This window comes from Tamandua tetradactyla, chromosome 4, assembly GCF_023851605.1.
Source record: "Tamandua tetradactyla isolate mTamTet1 chromosome 4, mTamTet1.pri, whole genome shotgun sequence".
NCBI classification, from domain to species: domain Eukaryota; kingdom Metazoa; phylum Chordata; class Mammalia; order Pilosa; family Myrmecophagidae; genus Tamandua; species Tamandua tetradactyla.
The window spans coordinates 16252264-16272012 of NC_135330.1; the positions used below are offsets into that span (position 1 = coordinate 16252264).

General features: G+C 38.7%; 1 long non-coding RNA gene across 1 annotated transcript in view; it reads right to left on the minus strand.

Annotated features, from left to right (window-relative positions):
* The window catches only part of LOC143678815 (uncharacterized), a 53474-nt gene extending 39565 nt beyond the window's left edge, over positions 1-13909 (minus strand). The window contains exons 1-5 of the long non-coding RNA XR_013173443.1: positions 13749-13909; positions 12894-13053; positions 11148-11332; positions 10589-10789; positions 4697-4777 (exon numbers count right to left, since the gene is read on the minus strand). This is a non-coding gene — a long non-coding RNA (uncharacterized LOC143678815). The remainder of the gene's footprint in view (positions 1-4696; positions 4778-10588; positions 10790-11147; positions 11333-12893; positions 13054-13748) is intronic.
* Between the last annotated feature and the right edge of the window lie 5840 nt (positions 13910-19749).

The window sequence follows — 19749 nt, forward strand, 5'->3', positions numbered from 1 at the left end:
ATGTTTTCAACAATTAGTCCTGGAACAATTGGCTATCCATATACAAGAAAAAAATCTGGGCACGGAACTTACACCTTTCACAGAAATTTACTAAAAATAGATCCACGATGTAAATGTAAAATGCAAAACTATAAAACTTTCAGAAGATTACACAGGAGAAGATTTAAATGACCTTGGGCCCAGTGATAGTTTTTAGAGACAACACTGTTCTAGTTTGCTAGCTGCTAGAATGCAATATACCAGAAACAGAATGGCTTTTAAAAAGGGGAATTTAATAAGTTGCTAGTTTACAGTTCTAAGCCTGAGAAAATGTCTCAGTTAAAGCAAGTCTATAGAAATGTCCCATCTAAGGCATCCAGGGAGAGATACCTTGGTTCAAGAAGGCTGATGACGTTCAGGGTTTCTCTCTCAAGTGGAAGGGCACACGGAGAACACAGAGTTTCTCTCTCATCTGCAAAGGCACATGGTGAACACAGTCAGGGCCCCTCTCTCATCTGGAAAGGCACATAGAAAGCATTGTGTCATCTGCTAGCTTCTTCTCCTGGCTTCCCATTTCATGAAGCTTCCCGACAGGCATTTTTCCTTTTTCATCTCCAAAGGTGGCTGGCTGGTAGACTCTCTGCTTCAAGGTGCTGCAGCATTCTTTGCTCTCTCCGAATCTCTTTCATTCTCCAAAATATTCCCTCTTTTATAGGACTCCAGCAACTAATCAAGACCCACTCAAATGGGTGGAGACATGACGTCACCTAATCCAGCTTAACAACCGCTCTTGATTAAATCACATCTCCAGGGAGATGATCTAATTACAGTTTCAGGCACACAGTATTGAATAGGGATTATCCTGCCTTTATGAAATGGGATTTAGATTAGAACATGGCTTTTCTAGGGAAAATACATCCTTTTAAACCAGCACCTTCCACCCTCTGGACCCTAAAAAAGACATGTTTTTCCCATATACAAAATATGTTAATTTCATAAAAATTTTAGAAATTCTTAAACCATTTCAGTAGCAATACAAACAAAATACAAAATTAGAAACAGTACAAACTCCTGTCAAATTTAGTTACAGGCATGGTCTGTTCTAAGGCAAGGTTCTCCTCTGGCTTTGGACCTATAAAAACTCAAAGCAAGTTATTTGCTACCACCACACAAAAGAGGAACATCCATAGGATACATTCCTCCATTTCCACAGGGAGGAAGAAACACAGGAGTCACTGGACCCAAGCAGTTTCAGAAACTCGCAGGGCAAAGTCCATTAGATTTCAAAGTCTGAGAATCATTTATCTTCAGGGCTTTTGAAAGCAGCAGTCCCACCCTTTCCAAAGACCTACACAAAGGCCTGCCTGTCTCTGAATGCAACCTTGGGGGATATTGGGGAGACCATGTTTTTCTCAGCTCTACCCTCTCCAAGCATTGGGGCTTCACCCAGGCTCTCTGCCATCTCCAAGGCACATGCTCAACCCCTTCATGTGGTGGCAGCCAGGCTCTCCCCAAACCCCAAGGAATGTGCTTCACCTTCTCCAAGGCCTGAGATGGCATGATTCTTCCACTGCAATGAGGTGAAAGGCCCATCCTCTGCCTTTGGGGCAAACTCACCCTCTCCACAGACTTGCATGGGTCTGCTCTCCTGGCCAGAGGCTTCTTGACTTCAGACACTGCCCTCCATGGTTTTGCCTCTGAAGTTATTTTGCCTCCAATGTGTCCCTTCTCTGAGCGCCCCCACCTCCAGTCCAGACTGGCAGTGGCTCTGTTTGTACAGGTCCCACAGCACTCTCATTGGCTTTCTATGCAGTAGCCTTGGATCATGCCCATCAGACATAAGGAGCTTCCATAAATGTCTGATCATGGCTATCTCTGAAATGTCTGACTTGTATCACATTTGGCCAAGACCTCATGTGGGGCACTATTCTCTGAGGTCTCCCTTCCTGGAGGCCCAGAATTTTCCAGAACTTCAATTTCTGGTTTCTTTTGTATCCAAGAGTTCAGTTCTCAGCTTAGCACTTTCCTGTCACATTTCACTATAAGCTTTGAGAAACCAGAGAGAAACAAGCTGCACTTTCGACATTTAATTTGAAGATCTCTTCTGCTAAATATCCAAAAAGTTCATGGCTTTTAAAATCTGCCTTCCAGCCAAAGCCACTAGTCAATTTTGTCAGATAATCTACCATTTTAAAACAAGGCTCGTCTTCCTTCCAGTCTATAATAACACATGCCTCATTTCTGTCTAAACCCTGGTCAGAGGTATCTTTAGAGTCCATGATTCTACCAACAGTCTCTACAAAACATTCTAGGCCTTCTCTATCAGGCATCTCACAACTCCTCCAGATTCTTCCCCTTATCCATTTAAAAAGCGATTCCAACATGTTTGGTATCTGCAAACTGCAGCAGCACCCCACTCCTGGTACCAAAATCTGTTCTAGTTTGCTAGCTATCAGAATGCAATATACCAGAAACAGAATGGCTTTTTAAAAGGGGAATTTAATAAGTTGCTAGTCTACAGTTCTAAGCCTGAGAAAATATCCTAGTTAAAACAAGTCTATAGAAATGTCCCATCTAAGGCATTCAGGGAGAGATATCTTGGTTCAAGAAGACTGATGAACTTCAGGGTTTCTCTCTGAAGTGCAAGGGCACATGGTGAACACATAATTTCTCTCTCATCTGGAAAGGCGCATGGTGAACACAGTCAGGGTTCCTCTCTCCTCTGGAAGGGCACATAGAGAGCATTGTGTCATCTGATAGCTTCTTCTCCTGGCTTCCTGTTTCATGAAGCTCCCTGGGAGGCATTTTCCTTCTTCATCTCCAAAGGTGGCTGGTTGGTGGACTCTCTGCTTCATGGTGCTGCAGCATTCTTTGCTCTCTCCGAATCTCTTTCATTGTCCAAAATGTTCCCTCTTTTACAGGACTCCAGTAACTAATCAAGACCCACCCAAATGGGTAGAGACATGTCGTCACCTAATCCAGCTTAACAACCACTCTTGATTAAATCACATCTCCAGAGAGATGATCTAATTACAGTTTCAAACATACAGTATTGAATAAGGATTATTCTGCCTTTACAAAATGGGATTTAGATTAAAACATGGCTTTTCTAGGGAATATGCATCCTTTCAAACCAGCACAAACACCAAAAGCACAATCCATGAAAGAAAAATTGGATAAGTAGGAATGTATTATAATTAAAATTTTTGTTCTGCAAGAGATACTAAGAGTATGAAAGACAAACATAGCCTAAGAGAAAATATTTGCAAAACATATATCTACACATAGCTAATATAGGACTTATCATCTCAATGTACAAAAAACTTTTACAATTCAACAATAAGAAAATAACCAAATTTAAAATGGGCTAAAGAGCTGAAAGACACCGCACCAAAGATTGCAGATAGTAAATAATCATTTGAAAGGGTTTTCTATATCATTTGTCATTAGAGAAATGCAAAATAAAACTACGAGATGTCACTAAAACCTGTTAGAATAGTTAAAATTCCCCACCCCACCCCCCCAAAAAAACCCACAAATTGACAAAACCAAATACTGGTGAAGATGTGGTGCAACAGGAATTTTCATTTGTTAGTAGTAGTGATGCAAAATAGTAAAAGCACTTTAGAAAACTGTTTGACAGTTTCTAAAAAAAATCCAAGCATAGTCTTACCATAAGATCCAGCAATCATGTTCCTAGGTATATACTCAATTAAGTTAAAAACTTACGTCCATATTAAAAACCTTCACAAAAATGTTTCTAGCAGCTTTCTTTCTAATTCCCAAACACTGAAAGCAACCAAGTTGTCCTTCAATAGGTGAAAGGATAAATCAACAATTGAATTTATTCATCAATAATAAAAAAGAACTATCAAACCATGAAAAGACATGTAGGAATCTTAAATACCTATTGCTAAGTGAAATAAGCCAGTCCGGAAAGGCTACATACTGTATGATTCCAACAATTTAGAGTATTCTGGAAATGGCAAAACTAATGAGATAGAAAAAGATCATTGGTTGCCAGAAATTAAGTGGTGGGGGATGTAAAGATGAAGCACAGGGGAGGTTGAGGCTAGTGAAATTATGTTGTATGGTAGTGTACTGGCAGATACATAACGTTATGCATTTGTCAAAACCCTTAAAACCTCAAAAACAAAGAGTGAGCCTTAATGTAGGCAAATTAAAAAATATTTAGGGAATCAGATGATCCCAGGAAAGGATGCAAATTGTGACAAAATAATTTAAGTGTATTGCAAATGTATAAAACAACGCCACTGAAGTGGATGAGAGAAAGTGCTGACCAGGGTGACTTGGAAATGATTGGAGGCTGCAGAACTAAAAGCAAATGGACTCTAAGCTGATCAAGTTGTGTTCTTTGGGTATGGCCTAACAATTCTGATACTGCTATATATGTATACTGGAATGGAACAATTAAATAACTTGATGGCAGGTGGTAGGAGGCAGCCATATTTCTCTCTGTTGAGGTGCGAAGCTATGGTCAGCAAGGGAAGGAGGCTAGAATGATCCATGTGGTAATGGATTGGAGTCGGAAACATCAGTAAGAAGTCATTTTTAACTTAATATAGGTACAGATGGTTATACATAGAAAATTTATTGATATGTGTATAGGCACAGGTCAGTATATGTACGCATATCTCTCAGCTCTGTCAACTGAGAGGCCCTAAAAGAAATGACACTCTAGTAGCAGAGAACATACCTGGAGCACAAGACTCTGCTTCTAATGCCATTCTCCACTAAAAGGAACAAGGGCTTCTTGGAAAAACAGTTGATTCTAGGACTGGGCAAAAAAAAAAAAAAGAAAAAAAAAGAGTCAGGAACATCTTATAGCTTCAGAAAGTAAGGAAGAGCTAAAAACAAATATACAAAATATAATAATGGGGTGTATTAAAGTAAAATATGAGCTAACTGGAAGAGCTCCCAGTGGCCAAGCTAGAACAATTTGAGCAATAAATAAAGTAGGATTGGATTATAACCTGAAATATAAAATAAATATCCAGAGTACATATTGATATAAATAAACAATTAACCAAATTGACAGGGGAGAAGAGACTGAAAATTCTACGCGGAAGATTTCAAGCAAATTACATAGCTACTCCATCCCAAAGGTAGAGGGAGCATAACTCTCCCCTCTTTAAGGGTGGAATTAGTGATTGACCCATGTCTCCCACTAAAAGCATGCTCAGCTCCCAATCCCTGGTCCCGTGAGGATAAACTCATCTGTAAATAGGACCTTTGAAGATATTATTAGTTAAAGTATGTCCAAATTGATTGAGGCTGGGCCTAAATCCAATGCAATCCAATAAGCAAAGGAAATTTGATACAGAGAGACCACAGGGAGCAAACAGAAGCTGGAACAGAACAGAGAAAGAAGAAGATGCCCCCATGTGCATTGTTACATGATGGAAAAGGCAAGAAACCCCAAAGATTGCTGGCCAACTGGAAAAGAGGGGTCCTGGGAGGAAGCAAGCCTTCTAGTCTGAAATCATAAGCCGAGAAATTCCTATAGCTAAATCAACCCCTTGAATGTTATTTGTTTTAGTGGCTGGGGCATTAATACAAGCAGGCTGTGCACAGTGACTTCTTTCTAAAGAGTATTGCATGGAAAAGAGGGAAAAAAAGTTTCTCAACTTTACAGTGGAGAAACCTGACAAATGCAGCTTCAGCCAGATCAATGTCAATATCAATAGTCATAAATCATGGTGGTAGTATGTACTCTTGATATAGTACCTCTGTGATCTTCTTCCTTAAACCCACAACTCCAGTCTAATCATGAGAAAAATATCAAATTCAGAAGATGGGCATTTTACAATATGCTGATCTGTAGTTCACTAAACTGTTGAGGTCACTAAAAACAAAAAAGTTCTAAAAGACTGTCATAGTCAAGAGGAGACAAAGGAAATATAGTGAAAAATTATAATGTGGTATCCAGGATAAGCTCTTGGAACAGAAAAAAGGACATAGGTAAAAATGAAGGAAATCTGAATAAGCTATGGACTTTAGCTAATGATAGCATATCACTTAGTGTATTAACATTGATACATTGTAATAAATGTATCATAATAATGCAAGATGTTAATGTATTGGAGTTCTCAGGGAACTCCAGAACAAACAGGAGCTATTTGTAAATATGAAGTGTCTCACACAACTGGGGGGATGCAAGAGTCCAAAATCTGTACAGCAGGCCACGAGCTGGCAGCTCCAGTGAAGGTCCTCAACAAATTTCCCAGGAGAAGCTGGCTGGCTGAAGCAGAGAGAGATTGTCTCTTCTGAATTCCTAAAAACCTTCAGGTGATTAGATTAAGCATCACTCATTGCAGAAGACACTTCCCTTACCCAGCTGCAGATGTAATCAGCCATGGATGCAACCAACGTGCTCATGATTTAAGTCTTTGAAATGTCCACACAGCAACAGAGAGGCCAGTGCTTGCCTGATCAGATAACTGGGTACCATCACCTGGCCAAGTTGACATGTGAACATGATCTTCACAGCCAATAATTGGGGAAACTGGGTATGGGTAGTGGGAGGTAGCTGGGGGCTCTGTTCTGACTAATTTTTTCTGTAAATCTGAAACTGTTCTAAAAATGAAGTCTATTAAAAAAAATCTCAAAGTGCAGGTTGTATCTCAGGCCAATTAAATCTGAATCTGTGACACTGAGGCCCAGATATCAGTGTTTTTTAAAGCTCTCCAGGTGGTTTCCCTGTGCAGCCATGGTTGGGAACTACTGTGCTAGAATCATTTTTACTACAGCTCAAAACCCAATATACCAGCGGTTCTAAACTTTTTAAGGCAATAGACTCCTCTGAAAATCCAAGGAAACCTATGGGCCCTCCTTTCTACCCCACCCCTCAAAAAGAGATGTATGTATACACAGCACTATATTTTATGCATATTTAGGTGATTTATAGGCAACTGTGAGCCCATTTTTACACCCCCATGATCCTCAAGTAAAAATAATAATCTGTCTTATACCATGAACACTTTGAAAGCAAGAATTATACTAAATACTCTATCTCCAGAAAATTAAGCATGATGCCTGATACAGAGGAGATGGTCAATGCACATTTGTTGAAGAAAAGATTATTTTTAAGACGGAGGGAGGAAAAGAACAGCCCTGGGGAGAGGTAAATAGAGAAGAGAAGAAGGCTTTGTTCAATAAGTGGACCAGTTCAGAAACAGCTCCTGCAGAAGACAATAATAACTGAGTGTTGGCGAAGATGGGCCAAGACAGTGTTGGCTTATCAGGAAGGGGTCTCAAAGATGCTCAGAGAAGTTGAAAGAAACAGGTGGACCTCAGAAAGTCTGGGCAAGCAGAAATGCAGATGTCTGAATTTCAGAACTAGCAACTCTAAGGAGATAGCAACACAAGTGCCAGCCAAAAGCAGAAGCTACTAATTTACAGCCCCCTTTTATACCTCAATCTGTATGTGGGGGTTCTAGGGCAGCAATTTTAGCTAAAGGGAGGTCATATTCCTGAAATAAATACTACTGGTAGAGGAGTCCCAGTCCCCTAGCACAGTGTTTAACAAATAGTAGGTGATCAATAAACATTTTTGGATGGAAGGATGGATAGGTAAATGTCGAAGCATCCTGCCTCTGTCTTTGCCTATCAGTTTAATACTCTAATATCACTTTAATTTACTTTTTATTGTAGAGAACTAACAAAAATATAGAGTAAGAAGGAAAGAAAAGCAACAGCAAAGAGGAGAAAGGTAAGTAAGAAGAAAATTAAAGTCCATTTAATGTCAAATATTTGCTGGGCATTGTGTGCAGTACTTTCTATACTAACTCATTTAACTAGCCCCATTTTACAGATGAGTCAAGTGAGACCCATTTTCCTTGTGACTTGAACAAGATCACAAAGCTTGTAAATGCCCAAACCAAGATAAGAACCTGTGTGTGGTTATTCATTATGCATAATAAAGCAAAGGTTGTATAGCTCTTACTTCATATGGGGCACTATAAATGTCTTGTATATGTTAACTAATTTAAATCTCAACAATCCTATGAGGAAGGTACTAGTGTAGAACTCTCCATTTTACAGATGAGGGAACTCAGGCTCAGAGAGGTGAGGTAATTGGTATACCGCCACACAGCTAATAATGGCTGAAGATTTTGAATCCAGCATGGTCTGGCTCCAGAGACCATGCTCAGCAAAGGGTCACATTTGTTGGTTTGCCTGGGGGAGCAAGTTTATTTCTTTTGCCCTTGTGCAATTATTGTTGGCACCCTGTTCCACTCTCAAATATGCTTGTTGGAAACAATATCTATATATCTTACTAGCTGTACTATCTCTTAATACATGGTTTTCTTTTTAACTGTAAAATATCTTCGCTTAACCATAGTGGCAAACCAAAGCACTCCATCCTTTGGCTCTCTGTCTAAAATACATTTTGAAATAAACAGAAATATCATTTCCTATGGCTCACTAGCTGTGTTCTGCAATTGAGCACACATTTACTTAGTAGATAGTTGTGTCATCAGGAATGTTATTGTTTCTCTTCAGTGTATAACTTTGGTGAGTTCTCAAGGGTATAATGAGAGTCTCAAAACCAGATGTCTCAAAAAGAAATAATTCTAAAATAAAAGTTCATTTATTTTCATTTTTTTTTTTTGAACCCCAGGGAGGGTCTGGGCCCCACCACTCCACCAGCACATAATTGATCAGTACCAGTAAGGGAAACTTAAAGGGCAAAAAGACATAGAGGGAAAAGAATATGTAGTCTGACAAACAAAATCCAAAGAATAAGATGGTGGATTCAAGAAATGCTTTTACAGTAATAACTTTTAAGGTTAGTGGGCTAAACTTACCAGATAAAATATAGAGATTTACAGAATGGATTAAGAAATAAAATCCAGATATATACTGCTTACAAAAGACTCATCTTAGACACAAAGATACAAATAGATTGCAAGTGAAAGGATGGAAAAAGATGTTCTTTGCAAGCTATAACCAAAAGAAAGTACGAGTACCTATACTAATAACAGACTAAATAGATTTTATTTATTTTTTCATCATTTGTTGCTTATTTTTTTCCTTACTAAAATTTGCAACCCTGCCTAGATGGCAAAATTACCCGTGGTGTATAACTACTGATTGAGAACCACTGTTACAAATTCATATGCATCAAGTGCTTTCTCTGTGCCCACCACTGTGTCCAGCCCTGTTCATGAGTTACCGCTTTAAAAAAAAAAAGTTCATTTATTATCAAGTCATATCACATTTTATCAGAGACTGTAGCCAACTAAATCCCTTGATAAATTTTTGCTTGTGTGTAGCCATTTTTTTTCACCATTCTGAAATTGTACAACTAGGATTTTGGACCTAGGAGGAGGGGTTTACATTTGTGCATATCAAACTTCCTTTTGTTGGGTTTGGCTCATCATAACTAATAATTCAATTTATTACTTATTATTCCAGTGTGTTCAGATCTTATTAGGAAACTCTTTCAGGAAACATATCTGCCTCCTCTTGTTTTTTTATTAATTATTTTTATAAGCATTCATCAATTTAATGTGACAATTAATGTAGCAATGTGAATTATCATTTAATGTGAGAATGCAATTGTTAAGTCAGATATGGATATGCTGAATGTCTTCTGTTTGCCCCTCCATTTTCATCTTTCTCAGCCTTGCTCTGGAAGACTGTCCCATTGGTTTGCATTAGCAGATGCTCTTGCATTCTGACTTCTGGACAGTTCAGGTAATAAAAAACACTTGTGAGAGATTCTGGGTGTGAGTAGTTATTGCCCTGGCTCCCTCCCTACCAGATTTCCATACCCAATGGCCATGGCTCCTATCTGGAGTCCCTTTATAGGGTTGGGTAGTGCATCCCATCCCCTTGTCCCTTCAGGTTTGCAGTGGTCACAGAACCAGCTCTTGTTAGTTCCTGGGGTACTGTGCTATCCTCTGTCACCATGCTGGCATCTTGGCAAATAATCCTTTTATTAAACTCACCTCAAATTATCCACTTTAATATGACATCTGTTTCTTGCTGGGATCCATTGTGATGGAAGAAGACAGACCTGATTGTATGGGTTGGTTCCTACACTTATAATTCATAAGAGCTCAACCAACTTAGCTTTTGCGAACTTCAGATAGTAATCACCCAAATCAAAGCATTTCAATATATTTTTTCATATTTTAATAAAGTATCATCAATACTTAAATAGCAGTCATTAGGCTCTGGGAACAGCAGGGAAATGGTTAGAACTTAGAGCCTGATGAAGAAGATAGATACTAATTCAGTGATCACCTACATGAATAAATGCATAATTGGAAAGTGTGCTGATGTTATGAAAGCAAGATGTAAGTTGTTATAAGAACGTAACTGGGAATTGTTGTAGTTTGCTAGCTGCTGGAATGCAATATATCAGAAACAGAATGGCTTTTAAAAGGGGGAATTTAATAAGTTGCTAGTTTACAGTTCTAAGGCCAAGAAAATGTTCCAATTAAAATAAGTCTATAGAAATGTCCAATCAAAGGCACCCAGGGAAAGATAACCTTGGTTCAAGAAGGCTGATGAAGTTTAGGGTTTCTCTCTCAAGTGAGAAGGCATACGGTGAACACAGTCACGGTTTCTCTCTCACCTGGAAGGGCACATGGTGAACACAGCGTCATCTGTGAGCTTTCTCTCCTGGCTTCCTGGTTCATGAAGTTTCCTGGGAGACATTTTCCTTCTTCATCTCCAAAGCACTGGCTGGTAGACTCTCTGCTTCATGGTGCTGCAGCATTCTGTGCTCTCTCTGAATTTCCTGGCTTTCTCTCTTGGCGTTCTCTGTCATAGGATTCTAATAAACTAATTAAGACCCACCCGAATGGGTGGAGACACATCTCCACATAATCTAGTTTAACAACCACTCTTCATTGAGTCACAACTCCAGGGAGATGATCTAATTACAGTTTCAAATATACAGTACTGAATACGGATTAGGAGAAATGGCTGCCTTTACAAAATGGGATTAGGATTAAAACATGGCTTTTCTAGGGTACATACATCCTTTTAAACCAGCACAGGGACTTTATTTTATGAGATTGGATGTATCAGTTAGCTATTGCTATGAAGCAATTCACCCCTAAACTCAGTGTCTTGTAAGAACTATCATTTATTATCTCACATGACTGCTGGTCAACTGGGCATCTACTGACCTTAAGTGAGCTCAGCAGGTTGCCTTTGCTAATCTTAGCAGAGGTCTTACTTGTGTCTGCTAGTCAGCTGAGGTTGGGTGAGCTAGGCTGGGGTCTACTGGAGCAGCTCTGCTACACATGTCTTTCATCCTTCTTGTCCAGTTGGCCAGGCTATGCATTTTCTCCTCTTGAAACTGTTGGAGGTACTAGAGGGCAAGCAGAAACCCATTGATGTCTCTTAAGACCGAGGCTCAGAGCTGACACATTGATACTTCCATCTATGTGCTATTACCCATATAATAAGTCCCATAGCCAACTCAAAAGGCAGGGAAACACTCTTTGGCTATGATGAGGGCAGGAAAAGGACTTGGGTACAGGGAGGAGAGAATAATTGGGGTCAATGATGCAATCTATGCCAGGGAAGATTTTTTTTTTGAAGCATAAGTTGAGGCCTAAATGATAAGTAACAGTGGTATAGAGAAGAAAGAGAGAAGGATATCTCAAGCAATAAAAGCAGGACAGGCTAAGATTTAAGGAGGGGGGCATGTTATTTCCAGGTACTATAACAGATGGTTATGAGGAGAGGTAGGAAATGATGCTGGAGATATGGGCAGGCACAAGAAGCCAGAGGAGATAGTAGATCAAAGTAAGAACTTCAGATTTTTATCTAATCATAAACAGAAGCCATGGAAGTATTCTTAAGCACAATAATGATATGAAATTATATGGCAGGAGAGAATGAGAAATTGAGGAATTTATTGCAATAATCTAGACAAGAGATGGTGGTTGTTCTAGTTTGCTAGCTGCCAGAATGCAACACACCAGAGATGGATGGGCTTTTAATAAAAGGAAATTTTTTTCATTAGTTCTTCAGAAGAAAGGCAGCTAACTTTCAATTGAGGTTTTTTCTTATGTAGGAAGGCACAGGGGGATCTCTGCTGTCCTTCTGTCCAGGCCTCTGGGTTCCAACAACTTTCCCTGGAGTGATTTCTTTCTGCATCTCCAAAGGCCTGAGCTGAGCTGCGAGTGCCAAGATGAGGTATGCTGAGCTGCTTGGCTGTGCTGCATTGTGTTCTCTCATTTAAGCACCAGCCAATTAAATCAAATATCATTCATTGCAGCAGGCACGCCTCCTAGCTGACTGCAGATGTAATAAGCAACAGATGAGGTCCACGTACCATTGGCTTATGTCCACAGCAATAGAACTAGGTGCCTTCACCTGGCCAAGTTAATAACTGAATCTAACTACCACAGTAGTGAAGATTGAAAAGAGAATGTGGATATAAAATCTATGTTGTAGACAAAATTACCATGACTTGGTAACTCCAGATCACCAAGAACTTGGATGGAGATGTCATTTGCTGAGATGGATAACATTAGAAGAGAACCAAATTTGGAAAAGAAGCTCAATAAATATAATTTTCATAAAATTATTAATAATTACCTGGGGGATATATTTCATTTTAATGAAGAACACCATCTTCTTACAAGTGTTAAATTACAAAAAAAAGCAGGAGGGAAGGCTGGCACACTACTAACTTGAATAAAAGTGCACGCTTATTTTTTCTCATTACTTTGTGAAACTTATTCTAGAAAATTACTTTTTAATGTGCCATTTGAGATTGGTTAATACAAGTGAGGCTGAATTAAGTTAATAATTTGTTGAATATGTAAAATGATCTAGAATCTTGTGTTATATAACCATTTCAACAAAATGAGTCTATTTAAAGGCTATTTATAAAAGATGGTAGAACAATTGGAAAATACCTTCATGAGGTCCCAGGGCAATAGATTTCAACCTGATCATTAACTCCAGATCTTTACAATGAATTGTCCTCAGCTGTTTCCATGACAGCCCTTGAAATACTTAACAAGAAAATGCTTGAAGGGAGGCATGTGTCATAGAGCATATTCATTTTTAACGAGGCTGGAAGAAAAACAGAAATGTAAAAATTTCTAAAAGAAATGAAATGTAGCTTCACTATTTTCTGATGATCTCTGATTGCATGCACAATCCATGTGCTTTCCTTGAAAAATAAATTACCCCTGAGCTACATGATTTCTTTTCTCCTTGTTTAGAGATATTATGTATTTAATAGAAATAGTATCATTATTTCTAGCCTAAATCTTGGCAATAATACATTTTTTTTTGCATTGACATATTCTCATAAATATTCAACTTTGAAAATCTTCAAGAAAATTCATGCATTTCCCTTGTTAGGAAGAGAACACCCAAAAGAAGTTCCCACGCATAAAAATTAGAGAAGAAATAGATAAATGGGTAGATTTCAGAGCAGTGTGGGTGGGGAAAGTTTGGCTGGCAGTTGAGTGGCAAACAGTTCACTTTTAATGTTCTATTTAAAGAGGTTGAGATCATAATTCAAAACAGATGAATTCAAACCATTTATATTTGGCTAAGGAGCATATTTATATATGCAGCTTTCAAGGGCATTATTCTGAAATCTTGGAGAGCCACAGTATTTCCTAATAAATAATGGGATTACAATATGAGGACTTGCCTTTGGTTAAAGAGTAAACTGCCTAGCAGTTCTGTCTTCTCCTAAGAACCTGTGGCAGCCATAGCAGAGGATATCTCACGTCTCCCTTCAAGAGAGAACCTACCGAATGGAAGGCAGGCAGTTGACAAACTCCAGCTACAGCACCTGTGGGATCCACTGCAGTGTTCAAACCAAGGGCATGCTATCCCTAACAGCTCTGTCATTTCTGTGCAACGTGGAAATCCTCTACTGGGAAATTTGCTCTGGAGCTGCCTGTTGGGTTGCTGAGAGTTTCTCAGAGTTATGCTTTAGTCAGAAGCTCTTCCTACTCAATCTTCCTTCCCTCCCTATTGTGACAACAGACAGACCTGCATCATGATCTGAAGACTTCATGGCTAGCTTCAGCTCCTTTTCACCTATCTTCCACATACATTGACCCCATTAAATCTCTTGCACTTTTACCTTCTTCCTGGCATCTGTTTCCCAGAGGACCTGAACTGGTGCAATCCCTGATGCTTTTGGTGTCCAGATTCCCTCAAACCTGTGTTCAGTTGAATTCAATTCATTTTAAAACCACTTCAGTGATAACTATGTCAGGCACAGTGCTAAGTTTACTATAAATACCAACATTAATAAGACATCATATCCATCCTTTTATCATTGGGAACATCGAACACTTGAAAACCAGTTAAAATAAAGGCATCTAGAGGAGGCTGTGATAATAAAAAGGACACTTAGAATATCCTAGAAGAAAAACTCCAAAGCTGAATCCTAAAGAATGAGCAAGTGTTATCTGGGTAATGAAAAGTGGGAAGGCAGTTCAGGACCAGCATGAAAAAAATCTCAAAGGTCTTGAAGCAGCGTGGAGTGTGAGGGGAAGTTCAGTGCTAAGAGTGAGAGTGGTAGGAGATTATGATAGCGAAGTAGATAAAGGAGAGGACGTTGGGATCCTTTAGACTCTGCCAAGGAGATTGGGCTTTTTGTGAAGGTTACAGGAATTCACTGAGAAATATTGACCGAGTAACACATGCATTTCCTTTTTTTAGGAAGTAAGCATGCTAAACACAAATGGAAGGCACATGGTCGGACTGGAGTGTTAGATAAATTACTCTGGTTGCAGCGTGCAGGAAGAATTCAAAAGAAGGCATGATAGAAGCCAGTGAGAACAGTTAGCTCAAACACCCATTCTGTATCCTCTGGAGAAACTCTAATCTCCTCCCAGGATTTCTGCAAATTCCTGTTTTGGTGAAGGATTTATATTTTTGCGATCATCTCAGGTTCCAAGCTTCATTTATATGAGATGGATTCAGATTTTTGCTGTCCCAAATCTGCTGTCTTTATTCCCTGTTTGTCAATCCAGACCCTGGTTTCACTTCCTGCCCACCTCCTCCATTCCCATAGACCATGCCTCATGAGTCCCTTCCAACACAACCATTCAAGCAAGGCCTTTAGATTTATACACAATTTTGCTTACGCTTTTATTAGGAGAGGAGGGTGGCAGTTAGGGCAAATTTTTCTATCAAGCAACAAAAAACTTACTTTAAAAAAATCCCGTGACTTATTTTTAAAAATCTACCAACTTCATTCCAGATTTTTCATAATTTTGTTTGATGATTCCTTCTGCTCTCTTCCCTATTCATTTATTTTCAAAGGCAGTTTAGTTATATCTTTTGATCCCTTTTCTTTTGACAAGCCATGTCCAGAGTTTTAGCTTCCTTCCTCAAATATTTATCAGAGTATTTTCTTAAACTAAGACTATTACCCTCCTAAATAAAATGTCAGTGCCAACTGAAAAGACGACTTTGTCACACTGCTCTATCTCTATGTTAATTTTTCTCTCTAGCAGACTGACAAAATGAGATCTTGCTTGGGATAAAATTATATTGATTACATTATCAAGTGAGCAAAATTAGGAGATCTAGATGACTAGATATGGTTTACCTCCTTGAAGCTTTGTTAAAAAAAATCTTTTCTGCCCCCCAATTTTTCTTTTTGGTCATTCTGTGCCTTCTGTACTGAAAAGAGCAGAAAAATACACCCACATACATTCATACATCATCAAAATAATTCTTTCAACTTAAAACATACTAAATGCTCTTAAGTTAATTTAATGCAATAAGGCTAAAAGAGGACAAATCTCCTGGAATATGTTCTAGTAAAGGGTTGCACATTACTGTAACATTATTTAATTTGGATTCTTCTTCAAAGTCTGTTTTCTCTGAAGTTTGTCTTTTAAATCATCATGCCAGGTATTTAGATGTCTTTTTGTTTGTTTTGTTTTTGTTTGTTTTTTCTTTGCTTTTAGCACTCCCATTGTCTTGCATTCCTAAATCTTCACAGCATTTTGAATTCTTGCATCCCTTTGGATTAGTATTATGTTCATCCTGAAAACTTAGTTCCTCTTTGAGGGTGAGTTTAATGTGTTGAATGGCTAAGCACCTTCAGACAATAAATAACCACGTCAAAGACACAGGCTGTTGGGGATGTTGTGTGCCTGGTTTGCTCACTCACCATACCAGAATGTCACAGAAAATTTTCAGGCAGGTCCAACTGGTTTCAGTATGCAATAAATATAATGCTTGAACTGCTGGTAAATTCATGATTTTGCAAAATAATGAAAAGGGAAAATGGTGGAGCAAGATCAAGCCACACCATGGAAAGGATAGCAAAAGGTTACTAAAGTATAATCATATCCAATAACCTATAAATAATAAAGAATGGTACACTGCTTTGAATTGTATTCATGGAAACCCTCACCAGTTGTTGCTATGGGAAAGGTCTTTGATTTGTCATGTTGCTGGTGTAGACAGCCTTTTATATCATTCTTTCCCATTCTTCACAGGCTCTGGATTATCTGTTGTTGTTTTTTATAAATAGTCTACATGCTATCCACTCTAGAAAGTTATTCATTTCTGTACCTCAAATTGGTTGCAGATCATGTTTGAATGAAGAAGGAGTAAATATGATCTTATGGTTTTCACTTCTATGCTCACAGTGATTTGTGGCCGGGGAGGTTATGATGCAACCATAAGAAAAGATTATGTCTATTCATCATTTTCTTGCTTTTGCTTACATCAACTAGGAAGACAGTCTCCAAACTGTTAAAAAAAAAGCCGATGCCTAGAATTTCCCCCCAAAAGTCTAGGGCTCGAGACTTCCATCAGTGTGGGAAGAGCTCTAGAAATTTCCAATCAAGCTGTCAGCTCCTGAATGGAACAAATCAGATACTGACCTGTTTTGGTGGGCTATGGGCATGAGGGTAGTAGAAGAAAGAATGGAAAGACAGAGGTAATTAACAGGTTAACAGTTGCTTCTTCCTCTAACCCTTCAATCTTTTTTTTTAGATGAAAAAAATAGAAATGAAAAATCAGGCCAACCCTGAAGGACACAGGAAGTCATAAAGAAATAGATTAGGGATGGAGATAGGATATGAAAGTGGAAAAAGAGGAACTTTGTGAGAGGGATTTTAAAAGCTGGATTTATTTGAGGAATCTCAGTATTTTTTTGTCATTCCAGGGATCCACAGCTCTACTCCCTGCTTGCTGCCAACTGTTTGTCCTGGGTGTAGAAAGTATTGCTTCCAATATCCTGTTGGTTTGGGCTCTGAAACCTCAGACAGGGTGTAGAGCAATGGAGGATCATAAACACAGAATGACATGATCTGAAAATAATGAATTCTGAACTCCAGTTCTGGTTTTACCAGAAACTAATGAGGTACTTTGTGCAAATCTCTTTGGACCCTGTTTTAATTTGCTAAATATGACAAAATGCAATATACCAAAAATGAATTGGTTTTTACAATGTGTTTATTAACTTGCAAGCTTACAGTTCTAAGGCTGTGGAAATGTCCAACTCGAGCCACCAGCAAGGGATATTTCTTCCCTGAAGACTGGCTACCTCAGCTCCTCTGTCACATGGCTAGGCATGTGATGACATTTGCTGGCTTCTCCCTTCTTTCTCATGTGTTGCTACTTCCAGCTTCTGGCTTCAGTGGCTTTCTCTCTATTTTCTGTGTATTCTCTCTCAGCTTTTCTGGCTTTTTCTCTCTAAGCTTTCCTGAGGCTATTTTCTGTGTCTTTTCTCTGTCTTTTATCCTCTTATTAAGGACTCTTAGTAAGAGAATTACAATTCAGCATGAATGAGATGGGTCACAGCTCAACCTAAGATCCTACTCACCAAGAGATCCTACTTTCAATGGGTCTACACCCGCACGAATGGATTAGCTTTAACCACATTATCTTTTATGGTGTATGTACAGCTTTAAACTCTCACAGACCCTACCATTTCTAAAATGAGGAGGTTGGAGCTAATGATCCCTGAAAGATCCCACCTCCCCACCCCCACCCCCAGATTAGAAAGTGTCTGTTCCCAAAGGATTTCTCTGTTATCCATTCTATCCAAGTTAATGTCCAGATTTAAGACTCGTGGCAGCTTCAGTTTATGAAGCTATTTCTTTCCTGGTACCCTCATCCTAAGACTTGTTGCAGGTTCCTTCTGCGGGAATGGAAAAGTCATCATAAACCAGCTGGTCATCTCACAGGCTTATTGAGTGAAACAAACAAATACCCCAAATACCAAAAAAATTCCCAAAGAATTAAATTGTTGTTTGCTTTAAACTATTGGTTGGGACAAAATCCACCAAATATTACTTCACATTTTGTACCACTTAAGGCTGATATATTAAAATATTCCACTCAGATATTTGCTATTTAAACAAATAATCATTCTCCTTCCTTTCTTTCCTAATACAAATGCATTTTTGATTCTTACTGATGAGATGCATATGGAATTTTTCAAAAATTGTTACCAAAAATGTGCTTCTGATCTGAGATTATTCTTCAAAAATTGGGACCAGGATAAATAAGTATGAGCACAAAAGTGAGGGCTGCAATGGAAAATGTTTTGCAACTATACTTACCACATCAGCTAAATCAGATTGTGGTTTTTGGGGACTCATTCCTTTGCCCAGTGTAGTTGCAATTTTACCTTCTCATCACCTTTGCTTAAGTAAAACTCCTCACCCTCTCACTTTGATCATCAAGGTAGTCTTGTTAACTGACTCCCCTGCTCCAGTCTCCCTCTCTTCCATTTGTCCTCATTACTGCCCTTGGGTCACTTTCCTAAACCTGTGACCAGAGAATGGAAAGGCCTTAGAAAATGATAAAGAAAGCATTGTATATAGCCTCTGCTCAAAATCTGAGAGTGACTCTCCTATAAAACAAACCTCGGAGTCCTTCCATGATGTTTAAGATCAAGCATGAAGCTAACTTTCCAGATGTCTCTTTCAAATTTTCCAAGAGTCTTTACTTGCAGCCACACTGAAACTCTTAAACTCTAAACATAAGATAACGTATAATTACCTTTTTCATTCTCAGAGCCTAGAATATCTTTCTCTGCCTGTATAAATACTACTCCTTCACAGTTTTAACTCAAATTCTTCCTTTTCCAAAAAGCCATTTTGGTGGCCACAGACATTCCTTGATTTTCATTTCTGAACCACATTGCTTTCTCATTTCATCTTGTCTTAGAATTAGCTTTATCCATGTCTTCCTCACACAAAAGCCAGTATGTACACATAATACGGGCAGGGGTAAGTTATGATCATTTCCACATCACATAGATCTTAGCACAATATTTAAAATATAGTGTAAATTCAAAATATATTTATTGGCATTTAAGGCCATGCCTTCCACCCCACTCCCTCATCTCATCCCATTCACATTTAATAAGCATGAGAATGAGAAACAATAATAAAGAGAGATTAGCACTGATCCCTTTGGGAGATCCAAGGGACAAAAATCAGGGAGGTAGCACAAAAGGGACACTAAGGAGAAAACTAATCGTTAGGGTAAGACTATCAAAACAATGGACCAATTTAATTCTGGTCTCAAAAACAGGGAGATTAAAAGTCAGGTGTAGCCTGCCTGGGCTCAGTGATGAAGGCTGAAGATTATTTCAGTCCCTTAGAAAAAAAAAGATCAAAAATAAAGAAAGGTTTTATTGAACAAACTTTACCCAATGTCTTAGTTTGTCAGAGCAGTTATTACAAGTGCCATACAATAAGTTGGCTTAAACAATGGGAATTTATTGGCTCCTGTATTTGAGCCTAGAAGTAAAAAAATCCA